Source organism: Mizuhopecten yessoensis, unplaced genomic scaffold (genome assembly GCF_002113885.1).
Source record: "Mizuhopecten yessoensis strain PY_sf001 unplaced genomic scaffold, ASM211388v2 scaffold8937, whole genome shotgun sequence".
In the NCBI taxonomy this organism is placed as follows: Eukaryota; Metazoa; Mollusca; class Bivalvia; order Pectinida; family Pectinidae; genus Mizuhopecten; species Mizuhopecten yessoensis.
This window is the reverse complement of record NW_018407797.1, coordinates 710,429-718,964: the sequence shown is the minus strand read 5'-3', so window position 1 is coordinate 718,964 and position 8,536 is coordinate 710,429.

Genomic DNA, 8,536 nt, shown 5'->3' with positions numbered 1-8,536 from the left:
AGCTGAGTTTTTGGAAGTCGAATGTGAAAAGACATATCTAAGAAAGGTAGAAACTGCAGTGTCGTTTGAAAAACTTCAGAAACAACATTTCACTACCGAGGGAGAAAGTGAAGTATGGACGCAACATGGTGATAACGCAAGATTGCCAATATATAGGAAAGGTAAATTTCTTTTTTTACATGCAAAACAGAAAAAAAAATAGTATCAACTTTTTTTCAGGAGAAACTCATTAGGTCAAGTTGAAAGAAAACAAAATAGAATCGGAGAAGACAAAATAACATGGACGTCAAAAATTCCGAAACAAACCATAGAAGAACAAGTTGGAAGGAATACGCATTTCCTACACCACATGTAGTGACCGTACAATCTCCTGTTACGTACACCAAAAGTGTATTTCATTTAACTTTAATGATGAAGAAGCTGGCGTAGTTTGCTTGAATACCCTCCACATAATCAAGTTAACCAAATATTTGTGAGCACACTTTTTTGAAAAAGTTTTCCAAAGGACATGAGTTTGTGAGTTATTTTTTTTCTTTTTCTGTTTTTTGTTATTTCCTATAACAACCAGAGATATGCATTATGACGTCCATTGGTTGATATGGCCGTTGAATAATCCAGGTTTGGTGGTGTTTAACTTTGAACAAGCTGAAAAGTTCACAACTTAAATGGATTGTAAAGAAATGTATGTAAAGCATTACGTGACTTATTTTTCATAACAGCCATAGAAATAACCAATGACGAAACATATTTACTTACACAAGTCAAACGAATATCCTTTCAGGTGAAATAAAAAGTAACTCAATCTCAATTTATTTTCAAAGATAAACAACTGGGGTTTAATTAATGACGTCATCGACCAGTAAATGCACCCTGTTGACTACAAACTTATCTGTGCTGATAACGTTTCGAAATACAAATGTATAAGATCGATGATAAAAAAGAAAACTGTTAATCACCCAATGGCGTTATCAGAGAGTTGCACTTTTACCGTCTTAGAGAAACGTAATTTGTCGTTATCTTGATCCATGTTTTGTCATTACCGTTTACGTTGAATGCTATAGCATGCTTATTTTTAAAGACTTTTTATCATTTCAATTCAGGATTGATTGGCGATTGGAAGAACCTGTTCACAGTGGCGCAGAATGAAACGTTTGATAAAGTTTATCAAGAAAAGATGATTGACAGAGGATTTGATCTTCGATTTATCTTCGAGTGAAATTGACTTACCATTCTTGAAATTGGTATAAGGTAACACATATCAAGTTACTCTACTATGAACGACGTGTTAGCTCTAATAAGTAAAACTATTCTACTCTTCCAAACGTGTCGATCATTTCACATGTGCTACATATATGATAAGGTCTCCTAAGTATATTGCTTAGGCATTGGCTGCCAATACGTACATAAAATTTACTTTTTGTACCCACTATTTTAATATGTTTGCCATTATTCACTCGTAACTGGAACCTGTGAATTAACAATGTCAGAGTTCGTTTGATCACATGCAGTCACAATTCGATATACTTGAAAGACAAAGTACCAATATATACAACGATTTATTGTTTTGAATTTTAAAAACAACTTGTGAATAATATTCTTTCACATAAATTTCAATGATTCTTTACTCTTCCTCGACATACGTTGTTCACGTGTCTCGAATGATTCGTTATACATGAAGTTGCTTCGAATATGAGGAGTCCCATGAAAGATGTCGAATGCTGACGGACAAACTTGCAAATTCCAATGCGAGGTTTCGAGAGATGCATGCTGTAGATGAGTAATGACTAACTTAGTTTTATAGTCGCCATCATGGGCATGACAATATGACTCATAACCTTTTTCTCGTGAAAACAGCAACCTTCGTCTTTCGACTGATTATCAATATTACCAAATCAACTTTGACAAATGTGATACATATCATGATATCCTTTTCAATTTATTATCATTCTGATTATTCAATATGAAATCAGAGCTGCTTACCATTATAGTATTTGGTGAGCAGAACAATTTCAGTTTCTTGACAGATGGGTCTACTCTAGTTATGCAACACTATACATGTGAATCTGTCTGAACAGTCAAGCAAGCTACAATTCAAATATCAAACTCCAGGGGCAACCCGGCCATTCAGACGATTTAAAAAAAACAAAAAACTTTTCATTTCGAAATATTATTTTAGCAAGATCCCATCTTTGAAATCCAGGCGATACACTCTCGACATCAGGCATGGTGGGCCACAAGAAAGGTAAAATTGGAAAAGTTGATGTTGGGCTTAATTGTGTGATACAGACTCTAGTAGACAGAAAGTGGCTGGTAATGCCTGTAGTGCGATGGCCGACAGCGTACTGTCAAAACGTTAATTGACTAGCAAGTTTTGTACCTAAATATGTAACAATATATTGAGATAAAAAGCTGTTGGTAACGACATTATTTGTACATATTGCAACTAAAATGAATTGGTCCAAGAATGCCGTTGCTACCAACCTTTTTATTGTGGTGTTGTAAAACAAGCTGTGAGTGACGATATTTTTTATGCATAATTCACAAACAACAATTAGGTACACAAACAGTCTGCCCCTCTCCCGTCTCACCAATACATATGTTTCCATCGGTAACATCAAACGGCACATGGAAATAAAGACAACTTTTTCATGTTCGTTTCTACCCTGATTTGAATAATAGTTACTTGATAGACTTGTCCAAGTCTACAAAAGATTTTTTCTTAATTATTATCTTTTGAGAATGTTATCCAGAACTTGAAGGGGAGCAGGATTGGCCAAGGGCGAAAAAATAAAATAGTGTAGAAANCTTTCAAAGAGGCTATATAGTGACAATCCCATGCAAATGTAAATATTGTAGTTTGCTTGTGGCAGGGGGATTATATTGGCCATCATTCTATTTGCTTTTATCGTAATAATATATCAATCCGGCTGCACAGGGTTCAGATTCAATGACTTTTTGATATTTAAGGGAGCGATAGAAAATAGTGTTTGACATTAAAACATATGATTTTCATAAAAGCTAGCTGTAGATTAAAAGCAAAAGCACGATTGAAAATATTTCTTTTAAATATAACACTAATATTTATTGGTGTAATTTTACCAGTGCTCCTTTAAGTTTAGAAATTCGTGTAATGAAGGGGTTTTATGGAACTCTCCTGTTTTGTATTTTAACCTTTTTGGGCCCTAGCATCACTGATCGAAGTGTAATTCTTTTTTGGCCTACTGTATATATCACCGTATTTTATACTTGCAATCACATGTGTCTTTGTATTTTATGAGCATAATTAAAAATGACCTTCATATCACGCAAGTATATAACATGCTGTTTTATCAAAGATATCGTGAAAACAACTGTAAAACTAGTATTGTATAGAGTGGGAAATTAAAATATCCTGATAGAAGATAAAGTCCTCCGTTCATCCTTCCCCGAACCCTATATTTATGTTTATGAGCATTTCCCCTACATGATGTTTCTTTTTTCAGGGTATATTTACAACATACAAAATTAAAATCTATAAACGAGGATTTCTCGATGTGAAGGGAGTTAGTTAACTTGTTCTTTTTGGGATGTTGAAGGTGTACATCCCAATCCCACAGTCTGTTTATGTTTGTAATTTATTTTATATTATATCATATATTTTTAAGGGACATCACGGTGAAACATATTTGTTTATGACTTGTTTTCAAATACTACAAAAACATATCAAGTGAGTCTCCTTATGGAGAATATAACGTTCGGATTTTGCTGATATCAATTCATCAAAATGAACAATTTTAAGATAATCATCAGAATTTCTTCCTGTCTGACCAACGTTTTGTTCAAGGATTTCCCTGCTTAACGCATGCACATATCACGCCATTTCAGTAGTTAGCAAGTGAAAACCGTTACCGCGTCAGCTACGAAGCGAAAAGTTGCTAATTGGTCAAAAGATAGCTCATGGATTACGTTACGGAAGCGTAATTGCAAATTGGATATATTCAAAGGAGAAAATAACTGCCCTTGCAGTTACATTAGTACGGGGTATGTATTCCTCAAGATAGGCGGTATAAAGCTTATAAATGGAATAAACAGAAATGCTGTTTATATTATGAACAAATATCTAAAGATATTAACCTCGCTGTTATCTTTATCTTAGTTGGAACACATATGAACTTATTTTGTTAATGGGCATGTATCGGAGAGTTTACTTTGTGTTTTTATATACAGTAGTTTATGCGAAAGGAAGGGATAAGTGACTGGTTACTTTGATTTTGCTATGAGGGGCCCTCCAAGAGATGACTGTTGTGATGTTGTACCTCTTTCGGTACTCGGGGTCACAGGAGATACGTGGATTATTAGATTTAAATATCTTATAATATTCATTGGTTCAGTAAAATAGTATGATTTAATTATATTGTTGAAGTAAACGATTTTTTTATTCACATGCAAGATATAAATATATCAAAATGACGGTGTAAATTCATAATAACTGAGGAAGGAGAACCGACTTATAGCACGGTATTAGATTGCTATCGAAGTCCGTACTTATAGTAAATAGGATCACATAACAAAAATACTGTTTGAATCGTAATGTTTCAACAGTTCATGTTTTCACGTGATGTTGACAGATAGAATCGGAATACGCACTGAAAACGGGGAAAAGTCATTTGTTTATGTTTAAAAAAAATGGCGCACGCTACCCATAATTGCGGCTTCTGTTTCGGACAAATGGAACTGATTAACGAAAAGTTATCTCAACATAAAAAGGGTCCATTTGCAAGTATGCTTTTATCTCGGTAAAGTATTAAAAACATATAATTATCAAGTATCTCAACACGTTCCATATTTGACACATATTCTACATGTACACGTAGTGATTTTGCCAGAAATGTTTATTGTGTGTGATGGCTAATGTGACTTACTTTTTGTAACGTATGAAGACAGGGAAAGTGGGAAAGAGAGTATACATGAATATATAGATATGCATGGTCTAGAAAAAAGTGGCCAAAGACATTGAGTTATAATAAAAAATATCACAAACATTTCTCTATTTTTTATACTTGTCAAGCATATATATACTTTACGAAAACATTTGAAAAAGGAAATTCGTCTCGTGAACATTCCTTTTTACAGAAAGGTTTGTCCCATAATTGAGGGAAGGTGTTTAGCCTCGTACCAATTTTTACCGGTCACATTCCGGTAATAGGTATTTCCTGGGGTCTTTGAATAATGCCGAGATGCCAACAAATACTTCTTCATTTAAATTTTAAATATTGGCATATGTACAATTAACTTCTGATGATGAATAAATACTGCTAAGGGAATTCAATAAGTTTCAACACGGACTTAGGTTTCATAGTGCGGTAAGAGGTTGCAGTTGCTTGAAGGCCCCTCACTGGGGGCCTTTTGGAAACTTTGCATCTCGGTCAGACCACCTGTGTATAATGCCTCTTTTCGTAGCATACAACATACACATTCATTAAAAACATATATGGCTCTTAACGTGATGTTCCTTTTAGTTACATTACACAACAATTTCTAGGATTTGGATTGCGTTTTCTTTAGTTTTGTCTCGTCTGACTTTCTCTATGGCCTTGAATCTGCCCTTAACTCAGCCTTTGATTCCGGTAGACTTTCTTGATCTTGCGCACTATTCTTCTTTCATACCACTTCCCGCAAGCACTGTTCCACCGTGGAAATTTTTCACACGGGACTGTGTCTTGAGTGACGTCAAGTTTTGCTGTTATATTGCGTTTACCACTCTTTTAATGTCAGCCATTTTTTCCAGCTCTGTCGCGTTAACGCAAACCGTGGCATAGGTAACGATTGGATTTTTAACCACATTTTGTGAAGGGCATCCTTGGGCAAAGTGGATGCAACTTTGTATAAATGGAGGATTGCTTTTGAGAGGGCATATGGGCGGGGTTCAATAGGGGAAATTGAAGTTAATATTAAAATCAACCCCAATTGATTTGGGCAAAAGGAAGGGACCTAATGATGGACGGTTGTTTCTGAGAGACAAAACCAATATTTGGAAATAATTTTGCATGGTTGCTTTATTATTCAGGTGAGCGATAAGGCTCTCTGGGCCTCTTTCACAAAAAAATAATGAGTTTAAAATTTAGTTTAAAAATATCAATATATGTATATTTGTTGGTGTGTTATGCAGAATGAAACCACTATACATGTGTATCTGAGACATGCCCATTATTTTTAGGATCTGGCCATTTCTACTGTACACTGATACCCCAGAAAGGACATGAGTGAAACATCCACTCATAACATCAATATTAAATATCAAATCCGCGACCGACTTTTGTCCAATTACTGTTAAATTGATTAACGTCGTCAATGTTTGCAAACAATGCATACACAGCAATGTTTATATCGCATTGACGTAAAGTTACACTACATACGTTATTTAGATGCGTAACCTGTACTTTACTGTCTTTTAACGTTTAAAGATTTTCTATTACAATTTCACAAACAGTATATATATGTTGTTGTCCCATTTAGTATCGTTACACTTCCGTGTTCGGTTTGAGACCTATAACATTGCATGTATCTACAAGTTGATGCTGTCGGAAAGCTAGTGGTCTGTTTCCAGAAGATATGTGTCACCGTAGCCTCTTTACGAGTTCAAGTTGACGTTTTGTTATTATCTATTCTTTTGTTTAACGTCATGTTCATTTTACATTTTACCGACAATTTCTTGGCCCAAATTACCTATCCTGTGTTGATGGACCCTTCTACATGTAATAATAATTTTTATTATAAATAATCAAAATACATGTTGCTACCACGAAATAAATATGCATTGTTATTTAAGGTTTTATGTTTTATTATAAGCAGATTGAACCATGATTTCGCTTGTCTATCTTACAATGCTGATGTATTGGTTTTATTGTAAAGAAAACAAATCGATATAATATTTTTTACAGCTTTGACATTTGATTGTCTCATTTCACTCCATTCACAGAATTATCTCCTGTTTTACCAGTTCACGATTCATTTGCCATCCCCTAAGATGTTACAAGCATGACGTAAAAAGAAGACATCTTATGGCGTCAGGAGAACAATTATATGTGACGTCACAATCAGCTCTCGAGGGTACGAGAGGTCACTTGCAAATCAGATTGCATGCACAAATGTTGTCAAGTATTGATTTCAACATAGTATTGGAACATGATGGGAGAAAAATATGTTCGTTCGTACCTAAATTTTGGCACACAGGGAAACAGTTTCACCACAACTTTGATTATCTAAGGGCGTTCTAATGTGTACAGTAGCAGGAAGCAGTAGGCCTACCTCATTCTCAGCAGTGATTTTTTATGTAGATGTTTGTCCTTCAATTAGTATATATCAAAACGTTTTACCTAAAAAAGTTTATGCAGAATACATGTAAGCGTTGCAAAACTATGGATTATTTCTCCAGATTGTGAATCTGATGTACGCTGATGCAGTGGCAGATTGTAAATTGGGCAGTTCTGGCCCTAACGTTTTAGCTTTGTCTTCTCCAAAATTATCAAAGAACATCCAGTTCTTGTTTTACAACATGCTTGATAGACGAGACATTCAAATTGCTACAATCCTTGACTTCTGTAAGATACTTGGTTTTTATTAAGACGACGTTGTATTCCTGTCTCTTGTACGAAGGTGTTACATTTTTTTGAAAGTCAGACATGTCCGATTCTATCAACTAAACAGAAACTAAATTCCAACGACATTTGGTTTGAGAATAAATGATGTTCCAAATGCTTTATCAGATGTTTTTTTAAAGGTCAAACATCTCCACTGTATCAATTTGAACCGACAGCCTTTCATATGAAAACACAACACTCTCCCTGGACTACCCATTCAAGAGTCTCATTACCTTACGAGCATCAACGAGGATAGTGTTTGACATATGTTTACAATATTTTAAATGGACATCACGGAGAAATGTTTTTTAAATGATTTTTTTTCAAATACTGCATGCATATATCAAGTGAGTCTCAGAATAGAAAATGACAGTCCGATTTCGCTGATACGTTTTCATAAAATTGTATAATAACTTAAAGAAGATGGGATTCAGTCACCTGTCTAGCCAACAATTTGTACGGTATTTAGTTTGTGTTATTCTGATAACGTATGCCCATTTAACACCATTTCATTGTAAACAAAATGGCCTGCAGTGGGAGTGTAAGTGTGTTAAAACTGTTACCGGGTCAGCTACGAAGCGAAGAGTTGAAATATGGTCAAAACATATTGCAGGGATAACGTTATGGAATAATAATTGCTGGTGGGAAGTTTTATAAAATGCACTAGCAAGCGGAACGTTACACGTATTCCTCTGGATAGCCGGTAGGAAGTTAAATATAGCTGACGTGGAATCGAGCGCAGTGGTGTTAATGTTGTGAATAAGTATTCAAAAGAAAAATATATTTGATTTTTTTTAAGTATGTCCCATCCCTTCAGTTTTGTTACAAAAGTCAATGTACCGTTACAAGAGGATAGATAATCGCAATGAAAATGTTATATCGTCATAAAAAACATATGATACATAATCCACATTCAC